This window comes from Notolabrus celidotus, chromosome 9 (assembly GCF_009762535.1).
Source record: "Notolabrus celidotus isolate fNotCel1 chromosome 9, fNotCel1.pri, whole genome shotgun sequence".
In the NCBI taxonomy this organism is placed as follows: Eukaryota; Metazoa; Chordata; class Actinopteri; order Labriformes; family Labridae; genus Notolabrus; species Notolabrus celidotus.
In genome coordinates, this window is record NC_048280.1 from 10,586,637 (window position 1) to 10,609,774 (window position 23,138).

The window sequence follows — 23,138 nt, forward strand, 5'->3', positions numbered from 1 at the left end:
TCAACAAGACACAGCATCTGCACAATTCAAGAGACATTTTCTCTGAAAACACACACCTCTGCTAATAAGTGCGTAAACAGTTTAATGAGATATGTTCTTAACTGTTGAAAAAATGTTTTACTCTGAAGCCATTGAAGGGGGATGTCAAGGTGAGGGCTGTAAAACGTCAACTGTAACAGTGGGTTGTTTTTGCCTTAGACTTATTTTATACATTTTAGAAGTAATAAAACCCATGCATTAACTATCTACTGTACAAACTGTACATTTACATCGCGCCAGGTTTAATTACCCTCCAAACGACCCTCCTCCCTCTGTCTCCCACCCACAGTTGTTGACTGGCTGCGCCGGTTACGTAACACATTTATGCACGTGGCCACAGCCATAATAGATGGCATCATTTTGACGGATTAAACATTATCATCGACCCAGTGATCACAACCTTATCACGCAACCTTCAGTTTACCTGTTGAGGCGTAGAATAAGGGTGAAGTCAGGGGGAAGGAATAACAAAGTAACTGTTGGACACACCAAAATCCCGGATTCGCTAGGACGGATTCCTCTGCACGGCACGAGTCCACTCCGTCTCAAATCATAGAAATAATCCACAGTGATAGTGTGGCGAAGGAACAGGACAGTATGTTTGATCATATTATCTGAATATACATTATTTTTTACCGCACATTGTGTTTGTGTCGCCTGTGCTCAGAATATAATGCTTTCAGTTGTCTGTCTTTATTTTATCATCGCATTTAAATCCAAGTAGCCAATTTTCGTTGTATGAAACGCTCGTACAATCACCCTTTGGACACTAGAAATACATATTACCGCAGTTAAATAAAATGCTGATACGCTTTAGAGATATATCCACTATTTTCTGGACTATAAAATCAGAGCTCAGAACAATCGATTCAAATCAGTTAGAAATAAACACTGCACATCTGTTTCATTAACCAAGCCTTGCTGCACACATTCATGGTGTATTTTGCCCCTCTCCCCCAATATGGTGTCACCATGCCCTCAACAGACTGACCACTACTCCTCTCTCTCTCTCTTTCCCTGTCTCACGCTATCCCCCTCCTCCTCCTCCCCCTCCTCCTCCTCCTTCATCCCATAGCTGTCATCCTGAGCACCGCTGAAACGACGGCTCAATCCCTAAACGCCCGGATGAGAGCAGCAGGCGACATTTAGGGCAACATGGTCGTATGAGTTGGCCGAGTCGAGAGCAAGCAACCATTCCGGAGGGGGACGACGGCCACTGCTGGAATCTGTGACATTTTCGACGCAGCCCACGGAGAGCGGTTCTGGGAAAATACAGAGAGAGATAGAGGCGTGGAAGCGAAGAGGAACACGGCACATTTCCCCCCTTGTGGTGTCCTATTTCGTTGGTAAGTACATTTTGTCTGGCCAAGAAAGACACGCTGCCGCTGTGTGTTTGTGGCTTCGTCTGGCTCTCAGTCGTGTTCGTCCACTTTCCTTACGCGTTTTTCTTTGTGGTGTGCCTCTGTGCAGGAGACGGAACGGGCCTGGTAAGTGAACACAACGTGAAATACAAATGTATGTGTGTTTAATCAGCGGCGGCATCTCGCAACCACGACGTCTTGCGATTCTTACTCTCAGCTCTGACAGGAATCACGTTACAATGTTACATTTCACCACAAGTGGCTTCATTTTGTTGCAACCTTCGCGTAATGTTGTCGGCACCGCTCACACGCACGCAGCTGAATGGAGCTGCTGCACGTGTGTAACTCCACATCCGACTGAGTGTATCACAATAGCACCGATTCACACAGACTGTCTGGTGGTCCGTTTACCGGTCTGAACCGGTGTGGGAAAGTGGAAAAGCCAAGAAAAAGCTTGGACCAGAGCGACGCGTTCAACGTGCGTATAATTGCTTGTCATTAATCACGCGAGTTCATTTCACTCTGTTGGGCTTTTCGTGCACCGAGTAGACACTACTTGACGACAAGGCGGGTCATCAAACCAAGCATGCGCACTGTGCACTCACAACTATCGCCCCATTGCCCAATAACAATAAGAAGTTGGGACAAGCCTATCCCAAAAATCTGAGAAGTGCCTCAGGTCTGTTCCCTTGTCCTCATCATGAGCTGTAGGCTTTTTATTGCCTCTGAGCTGGTGTCCCTACCTTGTTATTTAACCGTGGATTTCAGCCAACTACAAATCCAGTCGGAGCCAGTCAGACAGCACGGGAAAACAAACCTGATCTGTTCACCTGCAGATATGAGTGCGCGATAACGAGCCAGCCACCTATTGTGACAGTGTGTCTCTGCTTATGAAGCCCCAGGGCGAGCCTCTTCCTTTGTCCCCATTAAAAAGATCACAGTGAGACACAGTCAACATAGAGGGGTGGAAAATATAACAAAAACACCCAAGAGGAAAACAAAAATCAGAAAGAAAACAGTAAAAAAAATCCATATGGATAAAGTAATTTGTTGGTTTAATTCTCTGAAGTTTTGGATAAATGCACACCTACTGTATCAATTTGTGTTTTGCAATTAAAAAACATCAGGTGCACAGTTACTAAAATAATTAGATCCTACAAAATGTGCTATATATTTCCAATAACACTCTATATGACTCTAAACTCCCAACATTTATTTATCTAAGGAATGGCTGTTGCATCATGTCCTGTGATTGTGTTAGTTTGTCCTCTCCCTGTTTTTTTTTCAAGCAGAATGTGTCAAAATGGAGTCATCATATTATATTCCTTATCTGAAAAACATACCCAAAGCAGAAAACATCCAATGGCCTGCTGCACTGTAGGCTCTGTGAGTACATAAAACCCTGGCAGCAAGAATGAGGTTTGCGAGTCAATGATTAATCTCCATACTACGATAAGAAGGGGCAAGAAAGGAGAAGAATGCAGGAGTCTAGCACCACCGCATGTTTTCTTTGAATTTTTTTCTCATATAAAAGCTTTGCTGAGAATCTGCAACATCAGTGCATTTTACACAACATGAGCTCATAAACTGGAGGAACTATATACACCGAGGCTCTATCTTGTCCAGCCGTAAAGGTCATTGGACTGATATAAAAGCAGATCATGATAAGATTAGCTGATTAATAACTTCCCCTTTTTATGCACACCTTCTTTTTTATTTGAATGTACGAGTTAACAGTGTGAGACATCTGCTGACCAGCTTCTCCCTCACACACACACACACACACACACACACACACACACACACACACACACACACACACACACACACACACACACACACACACACACACACACACACCTTCCTTTGAAGTGTGCTTAAGTAATTCTGTCATTGTCAGCTCCTCAAACCTTCCCCATGTTTTTATCTTAGATACTCTATTTGTAGAACTCCTGAAAAGGGATTAAGAAAAAATTCTCAAGATGACAGTTTAATCTGCTGTTTTGCATTTGATGTGTCCTGATTTGCTGAGTGCACCTGCTTTCCAAGAACATTTTAACTTTACGTTCAACCAAGCAGCTCTCTTTGCAAGGATACTTTCTGCTCAGGCAACTTTGGCACAGTAGAGAACTGTTGTTGTTGTAGCCCTCCTTTCCACTGAGCCATAATTAAATTTTCAATCACTACCTTGTGGAAATGAGGTGAGTTCACAGAAACATTAGGGACAAATTTAATTTATATTTTCATTGTACTATGGCCTGCCCTTTGTGAGTGTAAGCCTCGTAGAGAAAAACAATCCAGGCAGAGTGATTCACAGTAAATTGCCATTGTGCAGCCACAGCTAAGAACACAGCCAGAAGAGCCTCTCTTTTATGATAACCCATGAATTGAAAGGCTTCAAAACAGACACAAGGTAGTGCATATGTAAGCAACAGTTTGGGTCTGGCAGCTGAAAATTGTGTTTTGAAAGTCTGTGTTGAAGCTTTCTCTCAGTGGAGGAGGGGAGAGAGAGCTGTTTGTATGCACGCGTACACAAAGTATTTGTACATTGTGTAATGTTTTCATGTTCCACAAGATGATGAGAAAGCAGAGTCAGACCAGTTTTCATGGAGGTGTGCTTTCGGCACACGTGCGCACAAACTTGACAGTTTCTGAGAACTTTGTGACATGTGTGACTCCACCTTTTAGTTCTGGTGGATGTTAAACCAGTGATGGGCCTCTTGCACTGTGAAAACACACAAGCAGGTTGCACCACATTGCTGTAGTCCCTCTTTACAATGTGTTGTGATGCATGTTTGCAGTGATGTCATCCATTTCCAGATTACAGATTCGGAATACATTTTTGATAACTCCTCTGTAAAATTGAATCACAGAGAATGGTCTAGCTCTCTATAAGGGGTCTTCACTATTCTCGTGGGATTTTTAGACATGCACGTTAGCAGCCCTATCACATGCAATGTCAATAAGTCCACCACTTTTATCCAGACTGAAATATCCCAGCAATTATCGGGTGGCTTAAGATGACATTTTGTACATACCTTCATGATCCCCAGAGGATAAATTCTAATGACTCTGACGATCCCCTCGACCTTTACAGTAATGCGTGTTTGCAGTCAGGTCTCCCTTAGATTGGCCTCCTAAGTTGATTGTCCTGATTTGTAGCACCTGTGCCAGGCCAGTTGGTGTCAATAAACGTCATGTGACTGGTGTATTTTATCCTGAAGAGGGCGGAGCGCCAATATTCATCCATTGAAATAATTAATAAGAGTAATGAGTGTTTGACTTTCAACTGGATGGATGACAGGTATTTATGATTCACTTTTGTTATGTTCAATTAAGTACTTAAGTTTTCCTGTAGCACCGTAATGAGGTTAAGATCATGATTTGTCAAATTCCTGCTGAATGAATGACGCTCGTCCAATCATGAGAGCACTTTGGGTTTTGGGTTTTCAGATAATTGGTAAATTTTTGGATGTTTTTGTGATTTCAAAAATCCCTCAAGTAAAGCTTAATCTCAAATAGCTGCTTGCATGGATTATCAGAAATGATATAACTGTTAGATACTGTCCTACTCCACAGCATCAAAGCTGTTAGCATAACAGAAGGCTGCATTTTTATTAGAACCCCACTGTGATGGGGCTGCTATATTTTTGAGACTGATCATGAACGATCCGAGAAGGGAAATGTAGCATATTATGGATTTTATGGCGTATATAGTGCACTTTTTAAGTGACATTTTAGTAGACCTTTCCTATTTTGCACTGCAATAATATGACCATACAGTGGTAATCAGAAGATTGCTCTCTAGAAACTTACTAAAGAGAATGTGTTAATAACCAGTCATTTCAAGTTTAGACAAACCTCCATAAGCTGTTATTCTTGCCTACATGCTGCAGACAATGCTGCGAGTATGGAAAATGATGGAGTCTGAGCACGCTCCCAAGAAATGTTGTCACTTTGTTATTTAGTCGGAAGATGTTGTGTATTCTGTTGAGTGGAGAGAGATAAGTTAAGTGGAGAGACATTCAAAGAAGTTGGCAGACATTATTTATTCCAAAGAAGACATAACTTTAATGGAGTGGCTGGACAAAAGAAGGTGAGCCAAAAAAAAGAAATGTATGGAAAGTGCCGCGCGGCCTGTTGTTGTTTCCATGACGGTGGGGTCCCGTGCAATCCGGCCCCTCTGCCAGTGGGTGTGTCCGTGCCTCTGTGGGCGGAAGGGCAGTTGGCACCGTCACCGTCAGAGAACAGTCTGTCTCTCAGATCGGCCCACCTCGCCCTCAGAGCACAATCACACTGTTATGTCTGAGCCCTCCTTCGCCATGGCAACATTACATGATAGCACAGTGGAAATCTTCATGCTGTGTGTGTGTTGCATGTCTGCCTGTACTTGTATCGCTTAATCCATGCTGTTGCCCAAACCTGGTTAAGCATGTCTGTGATCATATGAGGCTGATAACAGGCCTTCAATGACATGAGTCAGAAGAAGCACAGTGGAGGGAGGAGGGTGAGGAGAGAGAGATCGGCATCTGAGCGCTCTTCTTTAAGAGGGAACTGAAGAATGTTAAATGGACTGTATTTATGTAGCGCCTTCTCTAAGCGCTTCTACATTAGATGCCCCATTCATCCATTCACTCCACTTTCACACTGATGGCTGAGGCTGCTATGTAAAGTAAGCCATTAGCATTAATTATTCCATTCACACACCGCTAACACGGCCACTGGGGGCAGTTTGAGGTTAAGTGTCTTGCCCAAGAACATGCATATGAACAATGGGACCTGGGTTCAAACCGCCAACCCTCCGACTGAGAGCAGCCAACTCTACCGGGGAGCCACAGCTGCCACCTAAAGAGGAACACATGTTCAGAAAGATGCAAGCTGTAAGTGATGGAGAAAGATGCTGCAAACAAACTGTAAAATCCTCAGCAGAGCCATTTAGCTGTTTTTGAGACATCACAGTTCTGTGAGTCTCTTGATGACTTCATTTCTGCCTTGCTTTGTGTTCAAAGAACTATTAAAGCTGAGGAAGATAAATTGAAACTATTTCAGCTCTCAATTTGAGCACTTTAAAACCACATGTTCCGTTTTAAATTCTCAGTACTTAACATGATCTAAGGTTTAGACTACAGAGATACTTAAGCTGCATTTAAACACTTAAGTATTTGTGGTTTGCACTCTTGTTTATGTATGCAGCTGGTTTCAGGCAACTCCTATCTAATGGCAAGCTAACAACCGATTCAGATGTTTGTGTCCCATAATGCTCCTCTCTCCTCCTGTAACCACTGTCACGTAGGCCAGCATTCTTCTGTCAGCGAAATTCAAGCTGTAATTACCCATAATGCTCGTATTTTGACCGACATGTTTTAACTGAATTAAAGGTGTACTTTTGGGTTTTCTTCTGTCGTCTTGACAAATGCTAAACATTTACAGTTGGCATTTATGATCTGTTTAATCACTATTCCCGGTAGTTCTCCTGTCTCGGTTGCTTTGAAGAAGGCGACCCTCGCTTCACTTGGTGAGGATGACGCACACCAGAAAACCTCTGCTCTTTAAGTTATGAGCCCCTTAAAGAGTAAACCTCTAGATTCTCCACATAAAATGGAAACCCATATTAACTTACATGGAAACAGTTGGCCATTTATTACCCTAGTTAGCATGTGACTGCTTATGCTGGTTGCATCGTTTTCTCTGACCCTTTTGTGTGTTTTTTGGCTGCGTTTGTCCTCTCCACTCGGTCATGAGAGCCGTTTTGTAGTGTTTCTGGTGGCCTTCTGTAAGCGGCAGGGTCTGTATCAAAGCGTTGTCACACAGAGCGTCTCTTGTTTTGGTGCTGGCCTGGTGTTAACTATGCTAATGACAAGCTTACTGCTGAACTGTGAGGCATTGTGGCTGTATTTATTGGAAGTAGATTGGACATTATTTTCCTGTTCTTCTCATTTGAGTACATTTGTGAAGAGGAACCAGGAGCTTGATTTGAATGTCTTATTTTTATAAGTGAGACCTGTGGTCAGTTTGAAGTTTGGATAACCCCTCATGGAAAAATCACTCAGACAAAAATACTGTGAAGCATGTGAAAAGCTATTCCTGGCATTAGTGATGATATTTTAGGTGATGTAAATAGAACTTTATATAATTTATTTTACTTATGGATGCAAAAATAAGCCTTTATGAACTACAAGTTGCCTCAAAGTCTAAATCAGTGTGTCCTTTTTCTCTCGGGAAAAGATTAGCAAAACTCTCCTGGTGGGCTGCACAACATTGAACTTGCACATTACTTTCTAATAACTGAATATTGCATAGGGGATTGCTTTTTCATCTCTATGCTGGAGGTTTCGAAAAATATTTTTTTTTGGTGTGGAAGGTGTAGCAATCCCAGCGAGGACGAATGGTTTTACTCTCAACAGATGAGTTTATTTTCTCAATTTCCGTGCCGTCAATAAACAAACACACCGTAAGAGCTGCACGGGACAAACAAACAAAATGTAAACATCACCATAAGCAAAGAAATTACAATAACATCACATAAACACGAGACGAGGTAAAAGCATTTAAATACGGAAACCTGATAATTGATCCCAATACTGTTAAACCTGTGCAAACATGTAACTGCTAAAATTTACATTCCACAAAATAAACCAAACATAAGAGATAACACCCCAAAACACAATTAATCAGTGATACAATGAAAAGCATTTAAGGCAAACAAACAAACAAAGGGACGCAACACGAGGCTGGTCTACCATGACTCAGCAAACAAAGGGCTAAGAAGTCAGGTGTGAGCAGCTACCGCGATCCCACTTCATGTCATTAAAAGGAAAAGGTTATCAACATATCAGTAAACCCCCTCCACCAAACCAAGACAATAAAGAAAAATATACCTTATTCCCAATCTCAAGCGGGACGCTAACTGAACCTTCTCCGTACCTTCTCCGTACCTTCATTCATTGAGAAAGCGCTGACATTTGTTTACCTTTATCAGCTGTTCAGCATCAGCGCGTCAGCGGTAAACTGAGCTTTCAAAATAAAAGTCCCAACCCGGTTCCAACAATAAACACAAAAATAGACACTTCAACCATAAATATGAGCACATTTTTGTATACACTTTTATCTTTAAAAAGGGTCATTTACAGAAGGTGTGCACTCACATAGAGTTCTACAGAGTGAGTTTATGGGTGTGTCTGTGTACATATTCCTCTTAGTACTTTCAGCCTTTGATATTTTATTTGGTATGCTGCTAGCCTGGTTCAGGACTCCCAATGACCCAAACAGTTAGTGTTATGTCTACTAATTTGGGACGGACAATATAGAGTAAACAGATGACCGTATATTGACAACTGTTGCAGCTATTGTTGTTAGCTGCAGCATAATAATTGCATGTTTTTGTGCGGCTAGCCAAATTCATGTCCTTGCGTCTGAGTGACATACCCAAAGAAGGGACCACAATTAAAGTACAGTTATAGTCTATGAGCCGCTGTTGAAAGTGTACTACGTAATGTTATTTTACTCATTTTGTTCAATATGGCAAAAATTTCACACCAGGACTCCAGCAGAGGATCAACATGTGCTCTAACACCTTCACTTCCTGGTCCAATTACTTCCAGGTTTATTGTATAGATATCCAAACAAGTCACGGGTTTAATTTTCCCTGATAGAGGCAGGGACTCTCTTTTGTCATAGTGGATGTTCTGGCTTTGTAGAAATCTCTCTGTTTGAACAGGTGTGGGCTCACGTGTCCTCTTTAACTCTGCTCACTGAGTTTTACTCTGGATTGTGGTGAAGGGTGGGACAAGCCCCAGAGATGAACGATCGACCTGTCTGCATTGGTCCACACTGTTGTGTTGATAATGTTACCGCCTATTTGCATTTGATTGTTGAGATGGGGCAGGGCTCCATGTAAGGATGAGCAGCTGGCTGACTGGTCACTGCACACACTCATGTGACGCTGCTATTTCTAGCCAAATCATTCCTCCCCTCTCATGCCTTTAGCAACAAGAGCGAGTGGTGGATATGTGACACCTCAGAAAGCAGCAGGACTGGAAGGTGGGGGCAGTTTGTCAGATAGAGCCCAATGGTCTCTTTTTGGGGGGCCACCTTGCAAGGTGGCGACCTGCAAGGTGGAACAATGGCATGTAGAAAGGTTAATCATTGAGTTCAAGATAAGATGGAAATAAAAGTACATGCTGTGAGGTTGAGTGTTCAGGTTGTTGCCACCAATCTGCGGATTGTCCTGTCATGTTTGCACATTTTTCAGTTGACTCAAAATAAACACATCTGTCATAGCAGCTGACAGAGTGTCAAGGGATCAGCAGACAGGGATGCTGTTGAGTCATTTTGACACTGAAATGGGTTAGTGTAGTGTGGTTCATCTTACTCGCCATGCAAACATTCAAAAGATGAACCCCTAAGCACCTTCAGCACTCCTGCATGTCCAAACTGTAATTTAAACCTTGCTGGCATGCTTGCGGTTTTAAACTTTTAGTAATGTTAACAAACTTCTTTCTCCGATTGCGGTTAAATAGCGTTACCTTCTTTGATTGATTGGTTGAAGGTAAGCAGTCCACATATTCTCACCTTCTCGTGGTACTTGGTTTCATGCTAGGTATGCCGTCATACCGACTCTCTATGTCAGTACATGACTTAGCAGAATAAACATACTAAACATTTTCCTGTGTTAAAAAAATGTTTGATGACACTACGGAGGAATTAGCTTTAATAATTGAAATGACCCCCCCCATACTTCCTAAAACACCTTTGGTAATGACCCAAGCGGTACCAGAGTAAATTAATTTGCCATCTGTATTTTATAAAGTCATTTCTCCTGCAGTGTTAAGTTATAACAGTAATATACTGCAAGCAGCAGGTTGTAAATTAAATTTTTTCTTTATTATTCCTCTGTGACATTTAATTGTACGGTGCTGAGGAAATGCTATAGTGATTACTTCTATGATGTCTGCCTAGTATCAATTTATTACGCTTTAACAAGCTGGAGGTTCCTACCATGGTATTACAGGCAATTGTTTTCCCTTAAAAAAAAGAATTAATCACAGTACTCACCAACTGAAGGATATGATAAGTGGTTTAATGCAGGTTTCGTTGCCCTCTGATTTAATAATGTTAGATTGTATAATTTTTCCTCTTAAGATCTATGATAATCCAAACATAGAAATGAAAACCATTTTGGAACTGAGCCTGGAAAATGCACTGGCACCAAAAATACCCCTGTACTACAGGGAACCCTGGGGAAAACACTGAAAGTAGAGTGTACGCAAAAATAAACTGCTCCTGTCCTTGAGCTAAGATGCTTTTAGAGGGTAATGTCAGGCCAGTAAACTATGGGGGACGAGGATTAAATATCATAGAAAATCTTCAGGGTTCCGTTTACTGAACAGGCGCTGACATCTTCATAATGTTTCACACATTCCAGCCTCGCTATAGCTCTAGAGTGAGTGACCCCCCACTGCAGAGGTAATGCCGAGAAGGCTTACCCAGCTTCAGTCTGAACTGTGGTCAACAAACCTGTCAACATGATCTTTATCCATAAACACTTCTGTTTGTTTCCTGCTCATAAAATATACGAAGGGGCACATATTTTACCGGTGCGTAAGGCTGAAGTATAAATATTTTTTATCTCCAGTTATTATTATAGTTTACATAACTGCAGTATCTCAATAAGTAATGATTAAACAACAGAAATGAGTCAAACCCTGAAGAGTATGTTTTTGCTCATCAAGATAAGATAGTTTTTGCACATTATGTCAGCAGCTAGTAGGGCAGCTATACTAACAAACAGCACATGAACAGAGAGTCTTAATCTCCCACTAAAAGTTCAAAGACATCAAATCTTAGTTATAATCTTAACACTTAGAAAGCTCTGTATATAGACCTCTAGGATTTGGGAGTTTGAAGTTGAAATGCACACAATTAGTTGGCGATTAAACGTTGTTACCTTTGCTAGTCAGCACCAGAGTTACTGGTCAATAAAACAAATTATTAATGTTTTTATTATTGTAGTCCCAAAATGGCTGCTCTATGTTGTGTGAAAGAAGTAACACAGCCAGCCACCACTAGCCAGGGGCTGTAGCTCTGGTTAATAGATACTGCCATAATGCTAAAATGCTCAACTACGCAGATGTTACCAAGCACAGATGACGGATAGAATCTCGTAGCACTGTGAGGTTTGGCAGAATTTAATCTAGAAAATGGAGATAAAATTGTAGGCAGTATCTGGTTAAACTGGTACTTTTGGCTACTTGACCAAAGCAAGGCATGTGAACTTTAACCTGCAAGGAGGAGTAAAGGCTGGTGGTGCCAGCTCTGCTAACTTTATACACCAGCTATCTGATGTCACAATTCAACATTGTTTATCTACAGACTCTATGATCCCATGTTTAATAAATTGTGCTCACATTAGTCTGTTTTCTGAGTGTTTTCTTACCTTTTTTAGACTGATCATTTGGTCAGAAATTAGATGCATATTCAAATAACTTGGAAAGTCACTTCAGAATATCCCTGGTTTGGAGTAAGCAAGCTTCAAATAAAGGAGGGACACAACGAATGCCCCAAAAAGCAACAGGGAAGTCTGAAAAGATTGTGTAAAATGGATGAGACTTTCTTTCTTTCCTTCTTTCTTTTTCTTTCTTTCTTTCTTTCTTTCTTTCTTTTGTTTCCCTTGCATCATGAAAACTATTCTTTTCTGGTATCTCTTTTCGGATGGAACACAAGCTGCCCCACTTTGTATCCCCCCTTGAGAACTTCTGTTGATGTGACTGAATATGTGGTGCTTCTCTATTGCTGTCAAAATTAGGTTAACGTTTTGGTTGCCGTAATTGTGTCTGATATTCCAGAGTAGCATTCTTTCTGCAGTATAGTTTCTCTACTGGACATGCAACGTGGCATTTTTACTCTTTTTTGGTCATAATTTTAACCCCAAATGTTGCCATATTTCTCATTTCAGTTGTCACTAATGAACTCAAAATGTATGCTAAAACCTGCCAAGAAAACAACACAGGTTTAATTTGGAATTGGCTCTTCTCTGATTCACTGAGATGTTCTCTCTACGTTTGCACGATCTTATTTCATTACCTTGAAGTACAAAGTTATTTTCTGTTGATGCTTTGTGAAATACTATTAGGTTAAATAGAAGACCAATACAGGCCTGATGATGTATTCATTTTAAAACCTTGGCATTTTCAGTCACAACTCTATCAGCCAGATGGTACAGAAAGATTTCTCCTCAAATGATCTTTTATATCAGAGATGTTACTGATTTGTTTGCAACAGTCTGAAGCTCTTTGTTTGTTCTAGTGCAGCTTCATCTGGCTCCTCATTATGTTCTTGATGTGCGGGAGCGAAGATGCAAATTGAAAGTTTGAGTGGCGAGGATTCATCTCGCTGCAAACGTAAATTGAACTCTTCACACTCTATTCTGCTATAATGAAACCGTGTCTCAGGGCAGCAGCAGCTTTTATAAAGTCATGTCAGGGGAAAAAATACAATATACAAATACATTCAAATAGTGAATCACTGTTGTAGAGGCATTCTTATATGTCAGCAAATTTTCAAGAAACGCAACTCCAGCCCTCAGCACACAGGAGGTGTAGGGAGACAAACTAAAAGAGACAGTGGTTACCTCTTGCTGTGACAGCAGCAGTGCTTTAGTGTTTGAGCTTGAAGTGGCACTTAAAGCAGTGAAACATACCTGTGTTTCAGTGCACGTGATAAAAAAGGATTTGAGCTTACTGTGCCCTCGCCTGGTTGGGCTAGACAATGTCCTAATTTTGAGGAGATGAGTGAAAAAGTCTGTAGGAAATGATTTACCCCAACAAGATTAGAGGTGACCCAGTCATAGTTGCCCTCCTCCTTCTCATCTACCCTTCATCATCCGGAACACCAGCAGACCACTTGTCACTGTGAGTTTCCTTCAGCATGGAGTATGCTGTGACAGCACTCAAAGACACAACAAGCAGCACATGCTGCACAGCCTCAAACAACACTGTCCCCAAAATACCTCTCCCTTGAGCCATTAATTAAACATATCTACTGATTGATTAGCTAGTTTAGAGTTTTTCCACCACAGAACTAGAGCAGTGATAGTTCTCCTGTTTTTATATGAAGGCACGAAAGCAAGCAAACATACTTTTCTTTGTGTGATAATCTACAAGTAGCATGTTTTGCAAACTTGTGACCCACTGCAAAAAAGAACAGCCCTCCCTTTTTTTTCACAGTACAGTTTGTGTGTGCGCAGCATGTGCTGAAAGAGTGCAACACAAACAGCACACATGTGATATAGATAACGCTGGTCACACAGTGTGTTCTGTGTAATTTTAAGATTAACTCATTCATGCTTCAGAGGTAGTCGTAGCAGTCAGAACAGCGTGGAGCGAACTCTCCTGCCTGGCAACATTTTCTCTCCGTTTACAGTCCTGGATTCAAGATGATTTTGCTCACTGTCAGAAACCTGCCGCCTCAGGATTCCTCAGCCTCTCGATCAATGTTTACAGGGAGTTTTTCCAGCTGGAAGAGATGCACTTTTTTGCACCATACAATTATTCAATGGCTTAACTCAGCTAAATGTAGGTTCTCAGGCAAATTCCCTTCTTGTGCTGTGCGAGTATAGTAAGTCTTCCCTGCAGGTAATACAGCCCACAGGGGATCTCCTGTGGTGATGACATGCTGTGCTGATTCCCCAATGGTTTACTCTCTGCCGTATTGTTTTTTAGATTCCTCTCCTTTTCACATGCTTTTATGACTGCTGATGCTGGTAATAACTCGGTTTCAACATCAGTACTTGAACTCAGCCTTTTGCTTCAGGCGGGATAAACTTTGTGTTTACAGGGTTTAAAATAAACAAAACAAAGATTTTACTATGGCATATCTGACCACACATTTAGTGTCCTGTATGGAGCTTATGTATTCAGGACTACATTTCTTTACCAGCATTTGTTTTCTATAGATTAATTGACTTAAAAAGAAATGTCTCCCTTGCGAAGACCCCCTGATGCGATTAAGGTTTAATGCTGGAGTCGTCATGTGAAATTCCACTTCCTGTTTTGACCGCTTTAAGTGCCATTCTTGAATCTTTTTGTGCAGCTACAGCTTATGCTAGCAGCACGTTTTTAAGTATTACTCTTAGTTCCACTTAGAATAACAGCACTGGGGTAATCCGCTGACTCACTGACTTGAAGGCCTAATCCAGTCGGCCTCGTGTCTTTTCTTTCACCAAGTATAGACCGCGTACGCCGAGGTTAAACGTACACCTAATTCTCTCTCTCTCTCTCTCTCTCTCTCTCTCTCACCTAGTATAGACAGCGTACGCCGAGGTTAAACGTACACCTAATTCTCTCTCTCTCTCTCTCTCTCTCTCTCTCTCTCTCTCTCTCTCTCTCTCTCTCTCTCTCTCTCTCTCTCTCTCTCTCTCTCTCTCTCTCTCTCTCTCTCTCTCTCTCTCTCTCTCTCTCTCTCTCTCTCCCTCTCTCTCTCTCTCTCTCTCTCTCTCTGTGTATGTAAGCCTAACATTCCTACAAAGTAGTGGCAGATAAAAGGACCCCATGTCCTCCCTCTGTCGCCAAGTCACCCACTACGTGCGCACAGCAGCAGGTCTAATCAAAGCACTCCATAATACTGTTAGCTGGGTCATGTGCTGGAAGCCAGGATTAAGAGCAGGAGGGCACAGGCCACTAGATCCAGCTTAGGAGGGAGTGTTCTCCCTCTTTCTCTTTCTCTCTCTTTGTCTCCCCCTGTCAGTCCCTCATTCCCCTTTTACACTCCTCTTTCAACTTCATGGCAGCCTTGAGTCACATATGTCAAGAATTCTGTTGTTACACAAGAGTTTAATGAATGAAATGTACATTTTTATAAACACCACTAAATCAGTTGGATTATTAGCTTGTTTAATCTCTATTCTCCTGAAGTCTGTCCACTAACAGTTAATAGTGACATAGTGATCCGGTGACGGCACCGCTGGGGATACATAAAACTCTGTTTATGTTTTTTATTGCGTCCTTCTGTAACCTTTTACCACCTGCTGCTCTGCATGCAGAGCACCAGCACTCTGTAGAACTTTCCTAGACAGCTTATACTTGGAAAAACCTTTGTAATACAAGCAGAATATAGATTTATACATTGACATTTTGTCATTGAGGTCATTTAATAAAAGCACATTTTCTTATACTGAAAAAATGCACTTTTACTGTAAAAGATAAGTTATTTTTACATAATAAGACAGTAAAAAATGAAGGTATACCAGCAGATGATTATGTTTTAATAGCTTCTCTAAGATTTCTAATTTGGCAAAGACTTGGATCAAGCTTTAATTGGTTTGCTGGCCATGAAGAGCGCTGTAATGGAGTGGACAACATGTGTTTCATCCCCATTAGTGTAAATTTAACCAAAACTAATGTTAATGAAGTCATCACCTCTCTTTTCCTACAGCCTCTTGCACTTTCTGTGCTATGTTTTCAACACTCGCTAATACCAGCACCCACTTTACGCCAGTAACACATTTTAATACCTCCGAGCATGCCAGCAGTAGATTACCAGTCTCAGCAGTCGGGAAAGAGGTGGGGAGGTGAGAGGTCCTGGCCATGTTTTTGCGACTACACAGCCAGATCAACATCTCTCCATTTCCACATCCGAGATGAGGAAAGATCCGGTGGGCTAAGCAGAGGAGAACCGAGGGGTTGAGGACAGGGGGTGAGGGGTACACGCTTTGCTATTGGGTACCTACGCTGATTCGTCGAGCAAACTGGAACTGTCTGGCTAAAGCCTGGCATGGGAGGGGGAGGTTGAGAGAGTAGGGGAAAACAGAGAAAGGGTCAACAGTAAGATGACTCCCACGCTCAGGAACATCGAGACAGGTGGCAGGAAGAGAAGAAAGCTGGAGCGTAATCTCAAAAAAGCCACAATTGTTTGTGAGTATCAAGCCTAATTGTGTTGGTAGTTGAATGATGTGAATGCTAGCCAGCACAATCAGCCCCCTTACTGTTAGTAATAAAGTAGTTGGCTCTATTTTCATCGTTGAGGCACATTTTGATTGGTCAATTAGGATCCCTGTTGTGAGCAGGGTTTATTCTCAGAGATGACTAATAGTTTCTGCCGGGCTAAACGCTATATTTCAGTCTTTTATCCTTTGTGTTGCTGCTATTTCAGCCTTTTTACACATTGTGTGTTTGGGATTGTGTTTGTGTCCTCAGTTGGACTTTGCCATTGAATTATTACAAATCCTGAGTTAATAACTTGCTAACAGGAAAGAAAGACTACTTGTTGAAATGTGTTTCAAATTGTCTATACTCTAATATCTGTATTAGTTATCATGGTTTGGCTTTATTAGTGTCATTTTATCAACCCCCCCATTGTAACTCACCTCAAACAAAACCAATGTCTGAATAGTGAGTTTGTCTGCCTCACTCACTTCAAACAGTTGTACGCTCTTACAGGGAGGGGTCACTTTAGTCACTTTGCCATTTCAGGGCGAGGGAGTCAAACTGCACAGTCTCCACTGAAACCAGAGAGAGCTGACCTTAAACAAGTATTTAAACTTTAGGCTTACTAAACAAGGAGAGCCAGAGGGGGCTTGATTGTTTGCTGTTGTAACACAGCCTGCTTTGGTGTTGCTAAAGGCTCAGTTACTTATTTAATCTATGGAGGGGGTGACTGACACCACTCTGAATTCGTTATCTCTCTCTAAAGTATTGAAGACAGCTCACCAATCTATGTAATGAGGCAATGTGTCATTACAGATTAGGATGACATATGCAATGGATTTGGTTGGCCATGAATTGGCAGGCCAGGAACATCATTTCAAACTGAAAGAGGACATTTGCAGGTTTTTAATGCATAAAGTGGGAGCAACTACTGTCTACAGAACTGATAGCTGCTTGAAATATTTGCAAGAGTAGGTCGGAAATGACTTGCTATGACGTGCTATGTGATGAGTAACAAAGAATTAGCTTACACGGTGACTAGCACCTTGCATATCTCTGCCCGAGGCTACACCAGTTGGCACTGTTAACACACCATAATATCACACAGAGTAAAGGTAACTGAATTGCATTTTGGGTACTTTGGTGTTCATGTTCCTACATGAGAAAAGAACCAGTGGGCCGATGAACCAAAAAGGAAAGGCGGCAGTGTTTTGGGTATTCTAGTTCATGCTGTCCATTTAAAGTTGAACAGTGTTGTTGTCAGGCTGAATTTTTGGAGTACTTCTTCATATGGTTAATTTTTCATTGGATCCCCTTCTTATCTACATTGCCAGTCTTGAATTTATGTTCCTAGATAACTTTGTGTGACTTATAGTTGTTTATCTCTGTCATGAGTGGTGGGAAAATGCCAAGGACACTAAACCCTCTCATCACTTTGTTGAATAATGAATAGTGTCTCTACAGTTTATAGAGATGTAGTTTGAATTCCACGCAACAGCAGCAAAAATAACATTCAGAACTATTACAGGCAACACATGCTGTCAGGTTTTGTGCTACACCTAAAACAAAATGTAAATATGCAGAGATGCATGAGAAAGATTCCAATATCAAACAATTTGATTTGTATTTGTGTTGTTTAAGCACACCTGAGGGTCAGAAATGTTAAGATTTGGTGAGCAAAGATACATAGTTATTAGTTTTCTCTACTTACTAAAGCTAACTGAGGTCCCTATTGTTAAAGCGCAAAAAAACAAAGCAAAGTTCTGACTTTTATTGTTTTTCTAATGCAAACAAGAGCACTCCTGTTCATGTGTTAAAGTCTTCATCCAGCAATTGGGCCGCCAAACAAAGCATAGTCTCTAGGGATAGACCGATTATCGACCAGGCCGATTATCGCCGCTGATATTCGGCATTTTGATCCATATTGGCATTGGCTATTTTTAAAAAAGATCTGATAGGCGATAAGAGATCAATTTAAAACTGGGTTATTTTGGCTCATTTCTCCCTGCAGTTTCTCATCCCTGGGGATGAGCTGAGCAGCATCTGTTGTGGCCTCTACAACTACTAGTGATTAAAAACTCATACAAACCTACTTCAAAAACACTGAAATATCCCTTTAAACTAAGATAAGTGGAAGATTAACATTTCAGTTATATTGACATTTTGGAAAACTTTATTTACTGTAAAAAACTAGCTATTTATTTGTTTAAGTTTTCATTTAACTTTATAAGACATGCTGCTGAGCCTGGGAGCTCCCTGCACTATGTGTTTAAATCAAAGATGTCTATTGTCTAAGATTAAAAACAAACTTTAACATGTTGCAAATCTGAAAAGCTGTTTAATAAACATATGCTTAAAGGCATTTAAACAAAGTTAAGTGTTGGAGTTTGTATTATTCAAAATTTTGACGAAAATATTCTCCCTTTCACTGCAAATGAATATCGGCTCCAAATATCCGTTATTGGCCTCCTTGATTACTAATAATCGGTATCGGTATTGGCCCTGAAAAAAACATATCGGTCTATCTCTAATACTCACTTCGCTATCGTCAGAAGACCATACGTGCTTGGTAAAGCTAAATGTTGTTGAAAGGACTGTGAAGGTGTAGTGATTCCATCTTACAGAGCAGGTAGGGATACGTCTGCAAAGTAGCAGCGACTCAGGTCAATGTTCCAAATATGCCATTAGCTGGTGAAATCCTTTTTCACTAGTTAATTGCATATTTGGAATCTTGTCATGAATCACTTTGGCTTTGTGTTGTATCAGGTAGATTCTACAGTTCTCAAATTAGCACTACGGCACTTGCTGCTTGCTACTGCTTCTTTTTCCTTTAATGCATCTGCGCTGCAATGACATCTTTTTAGATGACTTGTTCTGTTAACACCTGAGGGCTTTGTTCCTCCTTGCTGAATACTTGCAGCACATGTTTTGAAAGTTGCAAGCATGTTATCCTCTAACAGAGTGAAAAACAAACACTGGTGACACCATTTTTACTCTCGTCAGTTTGCAGCTGCACTTGTGTTTTTTTTTGTACATGTTATGTTAGATCGCATACCGCCAACTACTGTGTTGGAATGTGTAGGCTTGTCAAATAGTTAATGAAAGCAACTTCTGTGTGTTGTTTTATGGGATAAGATTGTATTATTTGAATTGTACATAACAATAAATTATTCACTATCATCTTGATATTGTATCGTATGTAACACATGATCATAAAGCATGAGCCTTCGAGGGAATCTTATTTGAATAAGAGGATTGTGACCTGAGATGTTTCACTGCTGCCTCGGCTGGGATGTAAGTGATATCTGGAGACAGTAGGAGGATGATCACTCCTCTCTTTCAGGGAAAACCAGCCAAAAAAGCGTACTGGAAACTATGGATTCAGCTGCAGGCCCAAATTATTTTTTGACAGATTGTCCAAATGCTCGTAATGGCTGTCAGGAGCAGTCTGAAGGATTACCAGAGTAACTCGCTCCTTGACAATCTGACTGAGTGCTGCAATGCAGACCCACGGCTGTGGAGAGAAAATAGAGCGAGTGAGAGGATTTATGGAAATTTGTGCGAGGAGCTTTTGAAGATGGTGTTGAGAACGACATGCTCTTCCCAGTCATGCGCGCAGTTGTTGTCATTCTCGAGCGCCCCCCCTCCTGCCTATGGAGGCTGGCTGATCTCAACACCGCACAGTGTACAGTATGTGTGTATGTGTGTGTTTTGGTTTTGGAGACAGCGCCTCCCTGCTGTGAAGCACAGAGTTAGAGGCAGCAGGTGCAGCTGACGCAGACAGGCTTTTAGCAGGCAGGGACCAGTTGGGGGACAAAAAGGAGAGAATGAGTGAGAGACGATAGAGAGGAAACCACAGGAACTCAGACAAACACAAGATCAGACCACTGGACTGTACTGGACGAATGAGTTTATCACTCCTTTTCAAGTGCTGGAACAGCATGTGAAAACGGAGAGAACGGGACCTAAGCTTCCTTTCAATGGTGTACGTGAGTATTGAGTGTTTTTACGTTTAACAAAGGTGCAAAGATTGTGTGGAGGTGAAGAAAGAACCGTACAAACTGTACGATTGGATTGTTCAAGGCAGGTAGTTTGTGGTTAAACCAAATCTCAAAGTTTGAAAAATATGAGGATGAAATCTTTCAAAAGCCAAGATTTTTTTATCCCACAGTCATAGTTTTGAACATAACACTTCAGCTCCCGCACTCCTCTTGCCTTATGTCTCATAGATCAGCAGCCAGTACGTTCTGGGACTGGATTTTCTGTCTTGTTATGCTTGTTGCTGCATTATCAGTGAGTGTCAAGTAACTGCTGACGAGTACATGGTCAGCAATAAGTCTGCAGTGACTCCGGTCCTTGTGCTCGGTTGTGACGACAGGAGCCCCCATCTCTGCATGCTCAGACCAAGTGGCATAAAGACACAGTGTTCAGCACGTCTTTGAAAGGGACAATTGTGGCACAGAAAGTGATGGGTGGATCGTGGCCAAATGACAGCGTTGAGACGGTGTGTTACCAACAAAACTGGCCCAGCTCATTTTCAACAAGCATCTTAGATGATTGTACGGCTCAAAGATGATTACTGCACTTTGTCACACTGTTGCTTTCAGACCCCAAACATGACTCAGTATTAAGGTAAAAAAAAAAGGGCATATCATACTGATTCATGTGTATCTTGTGTTACTCAGATGACTGAGGGAATGCTCGCGCTCTGAATGCCCTTGATCCGTGTGCATGCTTTTCTCCGGCTGTATAACACATCCACGCACAGGCCAGGCTCTCCTCCTCCCTCATCTCCCTCTCCTTTTCTGCTGTCATTGGCTGCCTCCTCTCCATCTGTTCATCCTCTCTGCACGCAGACAGCCAGTCAGTGGTACACTTTGGCCTCACCGACGTTCGTCATTGGCTGGCGTGTGATGTGAATGCGGATGCTCGCCTTTAAGAGGCAGTCTAGACTCTCTCTCTCTCCCTCTCTCCCTCTCTCTCGCTCTCTCTCTCCTGCAACACCACCACAACCTGCTGATTTCTCACTAAGCTTCTCTTGCTCCTTCTTCCCTCCTTCTTTTCACTCCTCCTCTCCTCCTGTCATCAGCTGTTCTTTTCATAATTTATTCTCCATCAATCACATGCTCACCACCGTGTTGAACACCAGCTCTCTTCCTATTGCTTTTTCATCCTAGCTTTTGAGTTTCTCCTCACTCTGCCTTTGACTTTCATTCATCTCCACCACCTTCTCACCTTCCACATGATGTGAGGAGACTCGAAGGTGAGTGGAGTTGTTTTCCAAAACCTGTTAGTCTCGGCTTGTATCAACTTAACCATATCTCTCTGTTTTGTAACTTTATAAGGCATCCGGTAGCTGCGAGCATCCTGTGTCCTTGGAGGACTGCAGCTGCGTATGCTTCAGGTGTAACAATTAGCCGACACGTGTAGGATGCTGCCATGAGTCATCATCTGACGCTGCATGTATGTTCTTTGAGCCTGTGCCTCGAGAAGAAGGGGTTAGTAAAAGAGAAGAGAGATGAGGAGGGGAGGGGGGCTGGGGGCTTGAGTTGAATGAGTGCGTGGATAGTGCAGCCGCGTGTCAATGCAGACTACAGCTCGTGACACAGTGTTTTGCACCAGCTGTGGCTGTGGTGCAGCGGCATCTCAGGCAGATTAATGAGTATTGTGGAGCAATGAACAGTTAGAAAGGTGATCACTGTAAGTAGTTTAAACACCGGTTTCTCTCCACTGTCACGGCGTACAACATGTGCTTCCAGAGGTCAGGGCTGTAACAGGTAGATTGTTTTGCTCAGGCTGTGATGGAGCTGCATTGTTAAAATACTCTGAGATATCCAAAAATGTGAATATTCTGTACACGTAAAGAAAATTTTATCTGTTTACAGTCTTGGGTTTGTCCTCTAGACATCATTACCAGACAAGGCACCACACAGATCTAATTCAGTCTCGTCTCCCATATTGTAGGGCTCCTTTTTGTGTCGGTGGCCTCATTATGTGCGCTGTTTGCCACCTGACACCCACAGGAAGAAATTGTGTCTGCCCGAAATAATCCTCAAGAGCACGTCGTCTCAGAGTTTGTCTGGTTTTCGGCCATCGAGGGAAGGTGGTCACAGTGGTTCATACCACCATTCTGTTTTAGATGCTGAATGGTAAATGGACTGCTTTTAAAAGGTGTTTTAAAATTGACCTTGTAAACAGAGTCCTTACTGCTGCCTTGTCAAGTGCTGACCTGCCTCCTGGGAGCATTTTGGGGGTCAGTGCCTTTTGATTTGAGAACTGCAGGAGCCAGGGTTGTTACCACCAACTGTTCTACATCATGAGGAAACAAAATAAATAAGAACATCTCAGGGGATTGATCACAGTTAGAAATACTTAAGACATAAAAGGACGCTCAGATCATTCCTTCCTACCTACCTATAAATTAAACCATTTCCTGAACATCATAAATGATCAGTTTGTCCTCTGTGTTTGAGCCCTAGGAGATTGGCTGTCCAAAATTGGTAGCTGCAGTATTTGTATATTACATAAAACAAGTTTAATAGGACATATTTTTGACAATACAAAAACAACCAAATAAGAGATGAGAAATGATAATCCTGTCATCTAAGTTATATAATACCTGTGAAGTATTGTCCACAGTTCAATATTGCGTCTCAGACAGAAATGATGTCATGGGTTTCTCCCCTCCTGGCATTCTACAGAGTAATAAGTGTGAACAACAGCAATCACTTGGACAGCTCTTGCATCCTTGGTGGTCTCAGGTTCAGCACCTCGGACAGCGGTTGTGACACACCGGTAGCAGAATGTTATAAAATGA

The 23,138-nt window shown here is 41.8% G+C and overlaps 1 protein-coding gene across 5 annotated transcripts in view; it reads left to right on the top strand.

The window, feature by feature from the left end:
• Positions 1-1,063: 1,063 nt before the first annotated feature.
• slc20a2 (solute carrier family 20 member 2) overlaps positions 1,064-23,138 on the top strand; it is a 53,579-nt gene continuing 31,504 nt past the window's right edge. For 3 of the 5 annotated variants that reach the window (XM_034691607.1, XM_034691610.1, XM_034691611.1), the window contains exon 1: positions 1,067-1,385. The gene's annotated coding sequence lies outside the window, so the exon portion shown is untranslated. Of the gene's footprint in view, positions 1,527-23,138 lie in introns of all 5 variants that reach the window. The other 2 variants (XM_034691609.1, XM_034691608.1) reach the window with 2 other exon arrangements.